Here is a 19,133-nt window from a genome sequence, read left to right on the forward strand (position 1 = left end):
AGCCATTAGGGGATGGGGAACAAGGTTAGGATATGAAGGACCTGTGAACTAATCATGACCACCCCCCTCACCAGCTCTGTTTTTCCTAAGCTTCAGTTTCCTTATCTGTAAAATAAAGATGAAAGAGTGTTGATAGGTCATGGGATTTTGTTGAGAATTAAGAGAAATAAATGCATGTTAGGCATTTAGCACCAAGTCTGGCACATGTTCTATAACCTCTGAAAGCTACAAATATGTTTTTCTTAAAAATAGGGGAGTAATGATTATATAAGAATTCCTTCTGATTTAGAAACTGTTCATCATAAATGATTTTATGGTCTAATATTCTCTTCTAAGTGTCAGTGTTAACAAAACTATGCCTACTCAAAATTTTGCTCTTATCTGATTAATTTCCCTAAACTAATACTTAATGGGGCATTGAGTATTTATAGAAACTTTCTAATGCCCTCCATATATATGTATATATATATACACACACATGTATGTATTTCATATGTCCATGTAATTAATCTGTAAAATAGCCTGTTGTCTAGGTGAGGATAATAAATTATAAAGAAATTAAGTAGCTTGCCCATTGTACCCCAGCTATCATGGTACAACTATTGTTTAACCAAGTGTGGTGTGATTCTAGAGCCTATATCCTCAACAGTAAAGAACATGTAGCAAGTGAGAAGCAGTAGTAGAGACCAGTCGGTTTTCTTTATTTATTCCCTCATGTGATTCTTTCCTTTCCTCAGTGAAGGCTGCCCAGCTTAGTGTGGAAGGAAGGACTAGACTAGGCACTCAGAAGGTACACCCTAGCTTACCAGGTAATACACATGTGATCCAGGGCAGGGATTGCTGAATAAGGATTTAGCACCTTGAGCTTTAGTTTTATCATATGCCTCTTGACTCTAGCAAAGGTTAAATTAAATAGTTGGTGCAAAATTACTCTGAAAACTAGAAAACACTAAATAGCAGTAAGATATTATTCTCATCATTACCAACATTAGTATTATAATAATTACCATTACCATGCTATGTAATGGTATTTATACCCTTGAATATATATTCTGTCAATAGTCTACAGTCACAAATCTGATTGATAATAATAATTATCTGAAGTGTTTTTTTTTTAATCCACCAATTCCCAAGCCTCAACCTTTAAGAATCTGATCCAGTTGATTGGGGATGGGCTTATAGAATGCAATTTTTAAACCTGTCAGGTATTTCTGATTTAACAGGGTTGCAAATACCCAGTCTATGCCACAAATTGTCACCAAAGATCATAGACTGTCTTGAGTATTTCATGTCAATATTTTCTTGAGTCTTATCTCCTGTAAGATATTAGCAAAAGTTTGTCATTAACAAATGGCATTCATAATACATAATACATAATGAATTTATGTGCGCGTGTGTGTGTGTAATTTTTCCCCCTTGTAAAATTTGCAGAACAAAAATAATGACTAGGTAAAATAGTTGTTTTAGTTGTATCATTGATTCCATTAAAACCTGTTTTAAGCAGGTCCACTCCAAACTTGTGTAAAACAATTTTGAAGAGAAACAGAGTTAAAGTTGTAAAGAGAACTCTTTATTGACATTGAGGAATTACCTTCTTGAATGGCACCCCCAAGGCATGGGTATAGATTAAATGACCTTTTAAGGTAATGACCCTTTAGAAAGGTTTGTCTTAATTCAAAGGCCAGATCTAGACAAGCAAATCATTTTGGAGAAAATAAAATGGCTGTATCCAGCCAGAGAATCGAATATTTAGTAAACTATCCTTTAAATGAAGTAATATTCTTAGTGTTTCATTAGGGGTTTAAAACGAGGCCCAGTATTTTACTGAGGTGAAATATCGTGGACCACAGACTCTGAAACCAAATCTGGTACTGAATCCCAGCTTCGTGATTTAACAGTTGTATGGATATCTGCAAACTTCCTACTTTCTCTCAGCCTATGTTTTCTCATCTGTGCAACTGAGAGAATGCAGAATTACATGAAGTAACAAACACATGGAAAGTATATATGGTGACACATGGTAGACTTAGGATAAATGGCAGCTGCTATTATTTTTAGCCATAACCAATCTACCTAGAACTGCCTGTTTTATCCATTTATCCTGTTAGTTGGAAGAAATTAATGCAGTTGCTGAAGCAGTAGAGGAATGCATTGAGCACAAGAAAAGTCTGATTTAATACATGTGATTTAATTCCAGAATGTGTTTCTGAAAAATCCCCTGACTTTGTGAATATCTGTTATCTTTCTGTTTAAAAACAAGGTGCACAATGCTTCTTGTAGCATTTTGTCTGCTTGTTTTAGGAGACATTGATAAATTGGAATGGATCCAAAAATGATAAAAGGATTAGAGGATATGACCTACAGAGAAAGATTATTCAAAGAACTTCATACATTAGCCTGGAGCACTGATGACAGTGGGTGGGGACTATGATAACTGAACATAAATGTTAGGAATAAGTAAGGAATAAGGCAAGGAATTATTTCAGGTGATCAGAGTGTGGGAAAATTAGGATCGATGGCCTTAAACCAGAAAATCAAGCACTTGTGTGAAGTATTCTTAGAAGAAACAAATTCAACAGAGAGGTCAGTTAACACCTTTATTATTTCATCTGAGAGGTGATTTTATGCAGCTCTTTAAATGGTACCTCCACAGGATGACTTTTCCATAGAGTCAAACCTGAGGGATGAAAAAGGAAAGCGTGTCCTGGCTGCCTGTGATTTTCAGGTTCAAAACTTTAGGCAGTGTACAAATCTCCGAAGGGAATAACCTATATCCATTTCTTCTCTCTTTTTTTTTTTCTCCTTTCTCTGTGTAAAGTGAACAGTTTAGTGACCTCCAAAAAGACATGTCCTGTTCCTAAATCCCAGAAACCCCGAGTGTGACCATAATTGAAAAAATGATTTGTCTGTTGTAATTAAAGATCTTTTGATGAGGAGATTAATCTGAATTAGGTGGATATGCCTTAAATACAGTACGAAGTGTCCTTATAAGATAAAGAATAGAAGACTTGAGGATGCATGAAGAGAAGGAAGCGATGTGACCAGGATAGTAGATTTTAGAGTGAAGTAATCAAGGAAACTAGTGGTTTCAGGGAGAAATCAGAAGCTGGAAGAGAGAGGATGCCCCCCACACCACAGAATCATCAGGGGGAGCAGGACCCTGCCAACACCTTGATTTTGGGACTTCTGGCCTCCAGAACAATAACATAATACACTCATATTGTTTTGAGTCATAAAGCTTATGTGAATTTACTATGGAAGTCCTAGGAAAATAATAGGACCTTATGTGACAACTCAACATCAAGCACAATAGAAAGCTGATAATTAATGCACAGTAAAGTCTTGCATGGTTCCTTGTTGTTCAAATATTATGATTCATTGAAGCATGCCTTTAAGTTACTAGTTCACTATGGGACATGGAGTTAGAAAAATGTTGCTGTAGGATCATCCAGTACTGGCCGTGGAAGTTCAGAAGAGCAGCAATCACAATGGCCAGAATTAAAGTTGTGGTCTGAATGTCAAAAACATATTCAAGATGCTGAAGCAGAGAATAAGGAATACATTTTGCAGGGTATTCACTAGATGTTAGGCTCTTGGTTACACGTTTTACATACATTTTTAACAGTAAAATTTATAATTTATCAAACATTTAGAGCATGCTAGCTACTCTATGTGTTTGTATTTTATTTGATTCCATGGCATAATTAATGCAATTAGTATTATCCCAATTTCAAACGAGGAAAATGAAGTTAAGAGAGGTAAGTCATTGCCCAAGATTCTACAACAATGTAAAATATCTCAGATTTGAACCAGATCTGTCTGATTCCATAGCATATGCAATTCTAAATTTCATAGGTAGTAAGAACCAGAAATGGAATTCACCCATATTGCTTCCATTTGCAAAGGGTGTGTTCTTTCCTCAGCAATGGCATTTAAAATTACAAAACAGTGGTCAGGGAGGACAGAAATGCTATTGTGCATGATATAAATGTGTACACTTTTATCAAAAGTAGGATGCTGACTGGGGAAGAAAATAAGAACTCTGGACCAGAATTGGGAGCAACAGGTATGAGAAGAATATTCTGGCATTCACAGTGAAGAAAGGAGCCCAATGATGGATCCCTAAACATAAAGAGTTAGAGTTAGAGAAAATCTTAGGGGCCACTGAGTTCAGGGCCTTCATTTTCCAATTGCACTGATTATATAATAAATGGTAATTGCCAAATGAGTGAATTCCCCAACAAACATGTTGGTGGCTCAAAGAAGGGCTGATGTCCTCAGTGAGATTAGGTCATTGTGACTGAATCTTGGCTCTGTGGCCATGTACCTGCTGTAGGACCTCTGGAAAGTAAATTTTTTCTGTTTCTAAAATTTCATATCTGAATTTTTTTAAAATCATGTGATCCATAAAAATGTGGGAAGATTGAAACACTGTAGGTAGTGAAAATAGCACCACTCGCTGCAGTAGGTGGCTGCATAATTGATGGCAATATCTCAAGTGTCAGGTCTGTGAAGCCAGCCTCATTCCACCACTGTTGCAGACCCCACCTTGGGGGCCACTACCACAAGTCACAAATCTCCGAGCTCCCAATGTTTCTAAAAGTCTGTGTCATTGAGATGTTCAAACTCCATTTTGGACTCATCAAGAGGATTCTATTTTTGATCCATCATTATAAGACTGAAAATATCTAAATAATTTCAGATTGTGATGAGGGGAATGTATAATCGTATTTGTGGGCTTCCCTCCCTATGATCAATGGCTTGGCTCACAGAGTGCCTCACGATGTCTGGGCAGACAATGACCATCAGGTGCAATGATCTGAGGTGAAAGTGTTGCCATTACGTCATTCTCAAAGATCTCTGACCTTCAAAAGGAATGAACTGAAGTGCAGGTATCTGCTCAAAAGTATTGCGCCAGGTTTGAGCAGGATGTCGAGGCACATCTGGTCCTGATCTCCTTAAAGCCTTCCTCTCAGCCTCTTGTCAGGCCTGCACATGAAACCCTTGAGTGGGGAAAGGCATGACCTGTCTCAAGACAGTTCTGATAGAGACTTAAAGTGACATAGATGCCATCCCCTCACAAGGTAGCAACAGATTCTGACCCTCTGCCTTTGCCTTCTCACATTTGAATCCATGCCTCCATTTCAATCCTAGGGTTTCCCCTTCTTCAGAACGTAATTTCCTGGATCTTGCTGTGGATCCTCACAATAAAACTGTTGCCTTCTCCTGGCATCTTGGGCTCCCCATCTGGAACTTGTTGAGGTTAGGCTTTTGAGTATATAGATTAAGGAGTGAATTCCATAAACCCAGGGGAATTCAAACCAGGGCTTGAGTATTTCCCACTACTTTCTAAATATGTCATTTCTGTTAATGCAAACATATTAAAAATTTTAAACTTTCAATTTTACAGTTTCAGAGTTTATTATTTGCTCATACTTTAGAAACAAGTAACCATTTCTCATCTTTCTTCATTCATCTTCTACATATAGCTCTCCACTGATATTTCTACAAACTTGAAAGCAATCTTTATTTGGCCTCATCTTGTAGTACTTCTTGCCTCCATGTTGATGTCTTAGAATAAGATCCATTCCTAGATTCTAAGCTTTTTGGGCCAAGATGATTATATTAGGTTCAGAAATACTCACAGAACATGCAGCCTGCAAGCCCTGGGCACATTCATATGGATGAATGTATAGTCCTTTCATCACAAAAAAGAAAGTTGAGTCTTGGTCATTTTAAGTGTCCTACATCATTGTGAGCGGGAGACAGAGCCAAAACCTGACAGTATGTCTCCTCCTCCAATCTGTGCCTAAAATACTATATTTATCAAATCATAGTATCTTACCAAATTTGCTTCAGTTGTAAAATATCTTGAGCTGTTAACCTTGGGGGGAACATGACATTAGATTTAATTTAAATGATTGTTATTGATTTATCAAGATTTTCTATTTCTTCTTGAGTCAGTTTGACCTATTCATGTGTTTTCAGAAAATCATTTAAGTTTTGTAATTCAGGTACATAATATTTTTCATAATATTCTCTCAATATTTTAAGATTTTTGGTGTTCTATGTATGTACCATTTATTTATATAAATATTAAATATTTGTATCATTGTTTTTCTTTTCTCCCGCTTCATCTTTCTTGTTAAAGGTTTGCATATCTTTGTTTGGTTTCAAATCTTTTTTAACTTTAATTTTTATTTTTTATAATTTTAAAGATTACTACTTTCCATTTACAGTTTTTACAAAATATTGGTTGTATTCCCCCAAAATTCCAAAGCAAGAGCTTTGGATTTTATTGACAGGCTCTATTGTTTCTTAGATTCCTATTTAATTATTTTTCTCACCTTGGTTTGCCATCTTAATATTCTTAATTAAATGTTTAAAGGATCTATTTACACTTGCTCATTTTATAAAATATATTGAACTTATATTGTCATTAATTATTAAGTATTTTATAATTTTCATTTTCTTTTTATTCTATAAGGAATAAGGAATTCATTTCTGAATATGCCAATAGGTGATTTGCCCAAAGTTAACTTTGTGTTTATGTCAAATTAAGTTGATTTTTGGAGAGAAGATTTCATATTATTGATTCTTTGAAAAAAGTTTATCCTTATTTGATTATTATTTTTTTTTATAGCTGCACCCATGGCATATGGAAGTTCCCCCATCCAGGCATTGAACCCAAGCTACATCTGTGACCTATACCACAACTGTGGCAGTGCTGGATCCTTAATCTACTGCACTGCAGCTGGGGATTGAACCCATGCTCCATTGTGACCCAAGCCCCTGCATTTGGATTATTTACCCACTGCACCAAAGTGGGAACTCCTGTTTGTAGAGTTTTTGATGATGGCTATTCTGATTGGTAATCTGTTATATTTCTAATTACCATTTCTCTAATAATTAGTGATGTGAGCATCTTTTCATGTACTTTCTGGCCATCTGTCTGTAGTCTTTGGAGAGATGTCTATTTAGATCTGCCCATTTTTTGATAGGGTTTATTGTTTTTTTGATGTAAATCTCCATGAATCAGTTGCTTAGATTGCAAAGGATATCTCCCATTCTGAGGGTTTTCTTTTCTTTTCTTTCCTTTGTCTTCTTATGGTTTATTTAGCTGTGCAAAAGCTTTTAAGTTTGATTATGTCCCATTGGTTTAGTTTTGTTATTATTGTCATTGGTCTAGGAGGTGCGTCAAACAAGATACTGCTACAAATCATGTAAAAGAGTGTTCTGCCTATGTTTTCCTCTAGGAGTTTTATAGTATCTGGTCTTTAACCCATTTTGAGTTTATTTGTGTGTATGGTGTTAGAGAATGTTCTAATTTTATTTTTATACATTCAGCTTTCCAGTTTTCCTAGACCCACTTATTGAAGAGACTGTCTTTCCTCCACCGTATGTTCTTGCATCATTTGTCATAGGTTAGTTGACCATAGGTATTTGGGTTTATTTCTTGGCTTTCTATCCTTTTCCACTGATATGTATTTCTGTTTTTCTACCATAGCCATTTCTATTTTGTACCAGTGGTTTTGTAATATAAACTGAAGTCATGGAGCCTTGATTCCTCCAGTTCCATTTTTCTTTTTCAATAATGGTTTGACTATTTGGGGATTTGTGAGAGTCCATAAATTTTTTTAAAAAAATTTATTCTAGTTCCCTGAAGAATGTCATTAGTAGCTTGATAGGGATTGCATGTTTAACTTTAAAGACACTGCAAAATTTGTCCAGAGTTATGTTATATTTTGCATTTTCACTAGCAATGAATGATGGTTTCCAGTTACTTTACATCTTTTCCAGCTCCTGTTATTATCAGTATTGTTTGCTTAAACCTTCTGAATAGATACATGGTAGTATCTCATTATAGTACTAAAATATGTGTTTCCAATAGCTATTGATATTGATAACTTTTCATGTGGTAGCTCACTTTTTGTATATATGCCTTTGTGAGGGTCTGTTCAAGACTTTTACCCAGTTTCTATTTGGCTTGTTGTTTTCTGACTGTCACATCTTGAAATTCTTTATATATTCTGGATACAAATCCTTTCTGCATATGAGATTTGCAAATATTTCTCCTAGTCTTTAATTTGCTTTCTCATTATTTTATTAGTGTATTTTCCAAAGCAAAAATTTTAAATGTAATAAATCCCTTTAAGAAAATTTGCCTATCCTGAAATCACAGACATTTTTTTCCTCTTTCATATAATTCATCAAATTGTCTATGATACATTCTAAGTGTTGTCCTTGGGGTTATCTTTCAAACTATGGGCTTTATCTTCTACTATGTCTAGTCTACAGTAATTATATCAGTTGTGCTTTTATTTAAAAGGCTATGTTTTAACTTCCAAACTTATTAACTTGTTCTTTTTCCTCTACCTCTGATCTTATTTTCCTTTTCTGTGTACTTTAATAATTTTAAAAAAATAAATGGCATATTGTCATTATCTTTTGATCATCTTTGGCATACTAAATGCAGACTAACAACAGACTAAAAACTTAATTATTTGTCAAGTAGTAAAATGCATTTAATCTGTGATGAATATTTTTTAATATTAATTGTGCTGCCTGGCATCCTTATAGCTTAAAATTTTAATTTGTCTTAGGAATTTTTATTTATATGCCCATTTTGATTACAAGTTTTTGGTTTGTTTGTTTAAGATCTGTTTTGTACTATATGATCTTTCCCTGACAAGAAGTTTTTGGTTATTTTGGTATATTTATACCTTAAGTTTATAACCCAAAATTAGGTGTTTTACACGTATTTCAGTGGTTTTGCTCTGCATGGATATTGGTAATTTTGCAGAGCTACTCATAGACCTGAAGTTCAGCTCAATTCAGTGCAATGTCATAAGGCTATTTCTTTCTCCCATCTTCCTTGTCCTATAGCTTCCAGAAAAAGAATAATTTCATGAAGCAATTTTGGAATTAATTTTTTTTGTAATCTCTGCAAGGAAAAAAAGGCCAACATAGTCCTAGATTATAGCACTAAGAACGAACCAAAATCCAATCCTCACTGGAGCATTTCTAGTCCCTTTTATACCATGATAACTGAGGTCCTGGACCCCATATTTTTTTCTGTCATCAGAAGCAGCAGGCCTGAAAAGACATTTGGCTGATATCTTTTCATTTTTGTTCCCATGAATTCTCTTCTTGTAGGTTCATTACTATTTTGTGTGTGTGTGCGTGTGCGTGTGTGTGTGTGTGCCCATGCACAGGCTTGGAATTGAGAAGAACTGACAGTGAACTTGAGGAGCCATCATGAATGGAAATACTTTGTTCCCTTCACACATGCCTAATAGGGTTTGGAATGAAAGCTTAGTTTGAGGAAATGTTTCACCAGTGACTGCTCACTGAGCCATCCATTTCAGATTCTGGAACAGAACACTGTCCACATTCTGGAACAGTGTCTTCTGACCATCTCACAGAGTATTGAACTTTCCTGACTATTGCTGATATCAGTTCCTACATCACTTCCTTTTTTGAAAAACAAAGCCTCTTGCTTTCCTTCCTTAGATCCCCTGCGCTGTTTCTAACTTAAATATTTTAATTAACTTTCATTTAGAGAGACACTTTTTTTCTCATTCACATGAAATATTCCATTGCTGACAGAGAGGCTGGCAAGGCAGCTGACATAATGGCTATTACTTTGAGCAGTTTCTAAACAATATCATTTTGCTGCCCTTCTGCTTTCAATGAAATTATAGGGTGCTTTCTTCTTTGTGGAACAATGGAGTACACCTCCCACACAAGGGGTCCTGAACAGATTCTGAACCAACCTCCTAAGACTCAGCATTAATGAAATTATCATTGAAGATGTCAATTCAGGAACCCACAGCTTCACTATACTATTGGCTCATCTTGGTATCCAGGAAAATGAGGAATAGAGCTATAAACTCTGGTCTGGATATGTATTGTATGTGTGTGTATAAAATATTTATATGTATAATATATATATAGTGTGTATATATATATTTACATAAATATGTGCATAAAGTATAATATAATCCCCTGCTAATTTGAAATGAATCTTGGGTAAATAAGAGCAATATAGAAATGTGTCGTGACAGATTAGCTGTAAATCTGAACTGGGGGCTGATAAATTCTCATTACCTTTGTCTATCTGACAAATGAAATGACCTGCTAAGCAGCTTCTGAAAATTCAATCAGATACTTACAAGTATCAAGGATCCCATGTGAAAAATGGACAGGTTTAGTGAACCTCTTGGACTGGAATCATGCAGACTGGGGACTAAAGGAGAAGCTTTCTCTATTCCTAAAATCTTTGAGGATATTTGAGGTGGTAGCATTTTTCAGTTGCTGTCATGATCCTATGCCAGTTCAAACCACCCTAGTTTTCTTCCCATTCCTGGTTCACAGAGAAAACAACCTCTGACATATATATATATATAATGATTTTTATTTTTTCCATTATAGCTGGTTTACAATGTTCTGTCAATTTTCCACTGTACAGCATGGCAACCCAATTACACATACATGTATACATTATTTTTTCTCATATTATCATTCTCCATCACAAGTGACCAGACAGAGTTCCCAGTGCTACACAACAGCATGTCATTGCTAATACATTCGTGTGGCTCACAGCATAACTACTTGGCACTGCTTCCGACTTTTTCTAATCCTGATATTCCCATAATCTCTCTCCTAAAACCATACCTACAGCACAGGATTGAGATGAGTCTACATAGCGGAAATCACCAATATGAAGAAAACATACTCAAGGCGGAGCAATGTTACAATCTATTGAGAAGTGGGAGGAAACAATGAAAATTGCCCTAATATTTTTGCCTTATTCTTTTAATTCTCTGCATTTGTGAATGTTTTTCAATGTTTGTGATATAGTAGTATTATTGTACATATCACTATAAATTATAAATATTGTATTGATTTTAAATTATATATTATCCCATATAATTAACACAAGAATATATAGTAGACAATAAACATGTTATTATATATAATATAAATATTAGAAATGCATGCTTTTTTTTAAATGGCAGGGAAGTGAAAATTGAAAAAAATAAAGAGAACTGTTGTAGAGTAGTTCTTTTCCAACTTGGATGTATATACAAACGATTTTGGAATTGTGTAAAATGCAAATTGAGATTCAGTGGATCCAGGATGGGGTTATGGAAGTTTGAATTTTTGACCAACTCCTAGGTGACATCAATGTTGTTTGTCCTTAGATTATACTTAGAATCACAAAGCATAAGTGTGGTTTAATGTACTCCTAAAATTATTGCCTTCCCTAAATATTTCTCCCTCTGGGAAAGCAGAGATACTTGGAAACACTTCTTTATTAAAACTTCCTTTTGGAGGGCAAAGGTATTGCTTTTTGTTTGTTTGTTTTATTTTGTTTGTTTTTAATTCAAGTATCTCTGATAGGTAGCGATATGAAGTATGCTGCAGTTGCGATCCTCTGGAAATAAACTCTGAGGCAATGATTGGGAAGTATCACGTTTGTTGGGGCATGCTCTCAGGGGATACAGTTGTGGGATGTGCATCAATCAGTCACTACATATCATTGGAGCACTATTCATAACAGCTAAGACATGGAAACAACCTAAATGTCCATCAACAGATGAATGGATTAAGAAGAGGTAATATATATATATATATATACACACACACACATATATATTTACACATACACACTCACACACAATGGAATACTACTCAGCCATAAAAATGAAAAAAAAATTCCATTTACAGCAACATGGATAGGACCAGAGACTCTCATACTAAGAGAGGGAAGTCAGAACAAGAAAGCCAACTACTTATATGATATCAGTTATATCCGGAATCTAATATATGGCACAAATGAACCTATCTACAGAAAAGAAACAAATTCTTGGACATGGAGAACAGACTAGTGGCTGCTGAGGGGGAGGGAGCTGAATGGACTGGGAGTTTGGCTAGTAAATGCATTTGGAGTGGAATAAGCAATGAGATAGTGCTGTATAGCACAGGGAACTATATCTGATCACTTGTGATGGAAAATGATGGAGGATGATGTGAAAAAACTATGTGTGTGTATGTGTGTGTGTGTGTGTGTGTGTGTGTGTGTACAGAGAGAGAGCAGAAATTGATATAACACTGTAAATCAACTATAATAAAAAATTTAAAAACGAGAAGGTAGATTTGCATGAGGTGGTTCTCTTCAACAGAAGGAAATTGCAGGAGAGCTACCAAGAGCAGGATTGTCAATAGCCAACACTCTCATCAGCTGCAGGAATGAGGGCCTCTGTCTTAAAGGGTAGAGATCTGGACAACACATCACAGCATCCACTAGAATTTGACTAATACCTTGTCACACTCAGATACTTTTGTACAATAAACTCCTCTAGGATTCTGATAGGCCTCTTTTCCTGTGGAAAATATAGGATAAAGTTTAGTGGGATGAGCTATAACTCCCATTACTACAAGTCTTAAAAATTGCCTCACATACTCATCAAAGTTGAGCTAAGTGACACCAAGAAGTTTCTAAGTGAGTGATCTGTGTATCTAATGCATTATTTTCTGCATGGTACAACAACAGCCCTATCTCTTCCTGATATTCAGGATCTGTAACCCTTACCTTGCCTGCCTGCTAGTCTCACGAAACAATGAAGCTGATGTGTTGGGGTAGGAACTGCAGCTTAAAGTTTAACAGTAGTCATGCTTTTTTTTCTCCCTTCTACATGACTTCTCTGTCTGGGAACTAGGACCTCTAATCTTGTAAAACTTCAAATTTGAGAGATGGGAACCATGAATTTTAAGTGAGTCACTGAAACTAACAGTAAGTGGGCCTCTCCTAACTCTACTTCTTGGATTTCCGACTCATGAGATAAAGGATTGGGATCCTTGATGCATCCTATTGATGGCACATCTTCCTTGCAGGGAATCATCACTAAGCTAGCACAACTGAAACTTATTCAAACAATCTGGCATTATCTGGATGGCATGGAAATGACTAGACAAGTAGATCCCATCTGTGGTCATGTATATGTTGTCACACCTTCTTTGTTCTAAGGAGGTTCCCTTGGTCAAATACAGAGTGATACAAGATACAGTCCTTTGTTGTTATAATACAAACAAAGTGGAAAGCATGTTCTGGTATCTAAATGATAATCCGGGTCTGCCAGACCAGAAGAGAAAACCAACACCTGAACATATTTGAGTTCCAATATTTTATAAACCATTCTTATAAGGGACAAAATGATGTAGAATTGGGTAGAGGATGAAGATAATGTTGACGCATATGCAACAAAGGCATTAGGACAATTCTATGAGAGCTCTTGTCCTGGAATGGCCTTTCAGAATTCTTCCACATGGAGACAAGGAAGCCATTGTTTTATGCACTCATCTGAACAGGTTGTTGAATGTAGGATACTCTCAGGAAGGTGTACGTGACTCTCTTCAGGTTGAGGCAATTCCCATAGAAATAGTCACCTAGAAATATTCACCTGGGAGCTGTTAGTTGTCAACATTCCCACAGCCTGGGAGAAATAGTACTTTTTCCCTTAAATGCAATGAGGAGATATGGGCTTCATATCACAGTATCCCAATATCCACTACAAAATACATAGACATGTATTTGCTCCCTTCTCTGAAAGTCAATTATGACCAATTCCTTTTTTAATAAGAATAGATAAGTCTTCAGCCAAAGTTGTCAGGTGCCTTGTCCATATAGAGCATAATGGTAGAAAGCAAAATAACATAAGATGTCCAGAGATAGAAATCACTAGTAGAGAGATAAGAAGACTCCAGTAGCTGCTTCTCAATTTGACACCCATTTGATGGTACCTCTTTCAGATCCTTGGAAGGATCATTTTTTTTTTTTTGCATCAACAAGAGGGCTGGACCCCTTAGTGTACATTTCTCAGTGGACTGAGGACACTGTTGCACAATGCAGAAGATGCTGAGACTGACACTGAACATTAAATAATCTGATGTTTACAATCTAGTGTTACAGATTGGACTCAGGTAAAAAGTAAAAATAAACTAAAGAAAAATCTTAGCCTTAGACTAGAGATTTCAGTGCCCTGTGGTGATTAGGAATCCTGCCCACATTAGCCCAGTTCTCTGCTGAGGTTGGCCAGTCTCTCACTGGCTGTCAATTAACCTGTCAATTAACCAGTTACATCTTAAGTTGTTCCCCCTTCCTAGGAATTTCTGCAAAAATAAGTATTTTCTATAGTTCTTTTTTTTAATTTTTTGGTCTTTTTGCCTTTTGAGGGCCGCTCCTGTGGCATACGGAGGTTCTCAGGCTAGGGGTCAAATCAGAGCTGTAGCCACCGGCCTACGCCAGAGCCTCAACAACACGGGATCCAAGCTGCATCTGCAACCTACAACACAGCTGACGGCAACGACGGATCCTTAACCCACTGAGCAAGGGCAGGGACCGAACCCGCAACCTCATGGTTCCTAGGTGGATTCATTAGCCAATGAGCCACGATGGGAACTCCAATATTTTCTATAGTTCTTTATTGTATATTCACACATGATCTCAAAACAATTTCATGTAGTAGATGTATCATTTTTTTTCAATCAGATGGCATAAGACTTTATACATATAGAAGTGATATTCTGCCTTTTCCTTTAACCTGCTATGTGACCTTGTTTATATGATACAGCCCTTCAGAGTCTTAGATTTGTGTGGCAAAAAAAAAAGCCCAAATACTGAAAATAAAGATTTATGGCAGTAATGTTCATCTTATAATTTGTTCTTGATAATTTTCAACTATTATTATTATTATATTTTTTAGACCCTCCGCCCATGGCATAAGGAGGTTCCCAGGCTACGGGTTGAATCAGAGCTGTAGCTGTGGCCTACACCATAGCCACAGCCATGCCGTATCTGAGCCACATCTGTGAACTACACCACAGCTCATGGCAATGCCGGATCCTTAACACACTGGTCAAGGCCAGGGATCAAACCTGAGTCCTTGTGGATACTAGCTGGATTTATTAACTGCTGAGCCACGATGGGAACTCCTCAACAATTATTTAAAACCATTTCTGGCTTTTAAGTTTTTTTTTTTTTAATATACTTCAGTGTAAAATATGCAATGTTGCTAAAATTGTGTGTCTACTAGAATAAACAAACATATGTGAATCAAGTTCATGAATGTTTCTAAACATATTATTATAATAATTCTGACTGTCCCTAAATGTTATGTTTACCTTTTTCCTTTTCCTATATTTCAAGAAACAAGTTATCAGGGAACTGAATGTCAGATGAGTGGACCTTTTCTCTTATTTATTCTTGGCACTGTCACTGCATAGGAGTCATTTAACATTTCATGTTTCAATTTCTTTATCCACAAACTGGAGGCCATCATCCTGACCCGCATTATCAAAAAGCAATTTCTATTAGCAAATTAATGACTGTTGAGGCAGCTATCAATGCTGAGCATCCTTCCTATTAGATCAGGCTTCAAATTGCCAAACAGAAAGTGAGCCATTATAGGAAGCCCCGCTGGGAATAAGTTTTTCCTCTTTCTGGCTGTGGAGGAAAAGTACTGGTGAAAGAAAAGAGGGAAAGGCAGGGGGAGGAGAAGGACAGGGAGGAGAAGAGATAAACCAGTTCAAGGTTGTTCTTCCCTGATTTCATTCCTGCAATGTCGGCCTCACCCTTTATGACAAGGTCCAGGAAAGATGTAGTTTATGATGTGCTTCAAGTGTGATAAAGAAGCTGAGAGGTGAGCCCGGGAAGGGTTAGGTGTCCTTGAGGACCGGATGGGCTTGAGTACTCTGTGAGGATGGATGTTATTAAATTGAATTATTATTATTAGCACTTAGACAATGTGGAGAGGAAAAGAGGAGAACGGAAAGAGAGCTAAATTAAAACTGTGGATGGAATATGTGAGAGAATCCAGTGTGCTGTAGCTAACCTGTAAATACGGCACAGACAGCTCAGGGAGGGTGGGCTGTTGAGTAAATAATCTGTAATCTTGTGAGAAATTAGTTTTACCAGGAGTTTTTTGTTTTTTTTTTAAAGGTTTGGCGGCAACCCCATACTGCTTCGTTCTGTGGTTTTGCTGAGAAATGGAGATGTAACTAAATAGGATTGCGAGTTGGCTCTTTGAATAACTTCTGTTCAATTCAAAATGGATTCTTCTTCTTGGTGCTCCCATATTTGTCCGCATTATTTCACCTTCCACAGTACCTTTGTGCTTTTCAGATCCAATTCCTATTTGCTTCACCTTTCATGGGCCAGTTCTGAAATTGCAGCCCTAATTTTTTTGGTAGTAGTTGACATTTATGAAGCCCTTACCATGTGCCAGGCACTGTGCTAAGCACTTACCATTTATTATCTCATTTTATCTTCACATGTGCCCTAGGAGGTAGATTTAATTGACTCTACTCCACAGTTGAGGATCTTATCTTAAAGAGGTATAGTAGTTTGACCCCAGAGTTCACAGTTAAGTGTAAGAAAGGGACCTCAATCCTGATTCTGTCTGACTTCAAATCTTATGATGCTAAATGTTACTATTTTCCATGAATCCTGAACAGATACCTCTATATCTTCACTGACTTGCCAATCCTACTGCTCCTCTTCATTTCTGTTGATTTGCCTAGGAACACAAATCAAAAAAACTAAAATAGGAGTTCCTATCATGGCTCCATAGCTAACAAATCTGACTAGCGTCTATGAGGACACAGGTTCAATCCATGGCCTCACTCAGTGGGTTAAGGATCCGGCATTGCCATGAGCTGTGGTGTAGGTCACAGACATGGCTCAGATCCTACAATGCTGTGGCTGTGGTGTAGGCTGGCAGCTACAGCTCCAGTTCAATCCCTAGCCTGGGAAACACCATATGCCATGGATGTGGCCCTAAAAGGCAAAAACAAAAACAATAACAAAAAAACAAAAAATTAAATAAGTTTTAAAATAAACTTAAGATAAATAAAAAATAAAGAGAAATTTGGGAAAAAAATAAAAATAAGAGAAATTTGGGAAAATAAAAAAATAAAAACAAGAGAAATTGGGGAAAATCATCACTACTCTGAGCATAATTAGTATCCTGCATCCTGAATATTATCTTGTAGCTGATTTTGATGAACAAGGAAAAAATAATTAATAAAACTACCAATGGAAGAGAGCTTGAGCTCAAGAAAAAAAAATAGTGTACATGAGAAAATGCTGAGCAGTTTGCCCATACAGACACAGAAAACCTATTTAGAATAGCAGTCATGTCCCATGGGGCATACACTGATGCTTACATTTCTGTTTTTATATTTTTTAATCTATCAGCAGCAATCAAGAATTAAAAGATCCCTCCTCTTTGAAATACCATTTTTTTTCTTCAGCTTCCACAAGGGTAACTCATTGTCCTCTTACTAGGGTTTTCTTTTACCTTATTAGCCTTTATCTCCCCAAGCTTCTGTGACTCCTCTAGATTTTTAAGCTTAGTGTATTCTGGGAGCTTTCCTTGGCACCCTCTTCATCTCTGTTAACTCTTCCTGTGTGACTTGTGTGACCTTCTTTACTCTCATAGCTCTACTTTGCAACTTTGCAATGATCTGCAAATATTTCATTTCTATCCTGGGATTTCCCTAAACTCCAGATTAGATTATCCAACTGATATTTTAAAACCCCACTTGAATGCCTAATTGCCATCTGAAACTTAACTTGGCCAAAACAGAAAAAGGCAACTCCTAATTTTTCATGAAAAAAATATTTTCCCCAAATGAAGCCTTTCTCCCTTTTGTGAGAGAAAACTATCAAACAAACAAACAAAACCCTCCATCATCTACTCAGCCATGCAAGTAGAGAAACTAGAGGTCATCATCCTTGTTGCCTCTCTTATTCAAGCCACCATGTCCCCTCTAATGAGTCTCATCAATTGTTCCTCCAAAACATTTCTCAAATTGGTTCACACCTCTAAATATCCACTATCATTCTAGTTCAAGGTTTAATAATTTTGTACCTGGACTCTCGAAATAAATATCTACTGTCCTCCTGCTTCTCCACATGTCCTTATTCAAGTCATCTGTCAAAAAGCCATCATGTGGACTTTTATGGAGTGGGAGGGATTGGGAGCTTGGGGTTAACAGATGCAAACTATTGCTTTTGGAATGGATTAACAGTGAGATCCTGATGTATAGCACTGAGAACTATGTCTAGATAATTACAATGGAGCACGATAATGGGAGAAAAAATTATGTATACAAGTATGTGTAAGTGGGTCCCCATGCTGTACAGTGGGAGAAAAAAAAAGTGTGTTAGGGGAAATAACAACAAGAAATAAATAAAAAAAGAGTAATCTATGTAATTCTACTCATCTGTTCAAGCTGTTCTCAGGATATGCCATTCTATTTGGGAAAATACTCACCCCCTGACCCTGGCCCAGAATTCTTAGTGTGGTGCCTCCCATCTCTAATCACTCTTCCTCCTCCCATTAGGACTCAGGCATTTTGGTCCTTTTTTCTTCCTGACACAACCCATACTCATTCCTGTCTTAGGTCTCTCTCTTCTTCCTGGAATGTTAATCCTCATGACCTTCTCAAGGTTTTACATGGCCTTTTACTCCATTATCATCTTAAATGTCACCTCCCTGGAAAGCTAAGGTAGCCTTCTATTCAGCATGATATCAACCTGTTTTATTTATCTGAATAGACCGTATCTTTGCCTACTCTATTCATGTTTTTTTTTCTGTTTTTCCCCTCTGACTAGGATGCTAATTTATGAACAGAAGCTTTGTCCATTTTAATAATTCGATGTCTAGTACATAGCAGACATTCAGTAGATTTTGTTGAAAGAAAAAAAAGAATGTAAAATAAAAAAGGAACAGAAAAAAGAGTGATCATCTATACCAATGCACTGAGTTCTTATTGTCTAAAGAGTGAATTTGAAATTTGACATAAACATGTAAATACAATGATGAAATTGTCACTGAAAATTAGAGAGGTCAGGGAAATGACTAGAAGGTGACAGATGAATATTATGCCTTAAAAAAAAGAACTGTTTAAATAAAGACATGAGTAAATATCAATGTAATCAAAGAAACTATTTTAATTTTTAACAGAAATCCTCCAACTTTTCTGATGTAGGACAATGGAAAGCATTTTGGTGATTAAATCCATCACTATAGACATATACTAAACAGAAAATCACTATACAAAAT

This window comes from Phacochoerus africanus, chromosome 8 (assembly GCF_016906955.1).
Source record: "Phacochoerus africanus isolate WHEZ1 chromosome 8, ROS_Pafr_v1, whole genome shotgun sequence".
In the NCBI taxonomy this organism is placed as follows: Eukaryota; Metazoa; Chordata; class Mammalia; order Artiodactyla; family Suidae; genus Phacochoerus; species Phacochoerus africanus.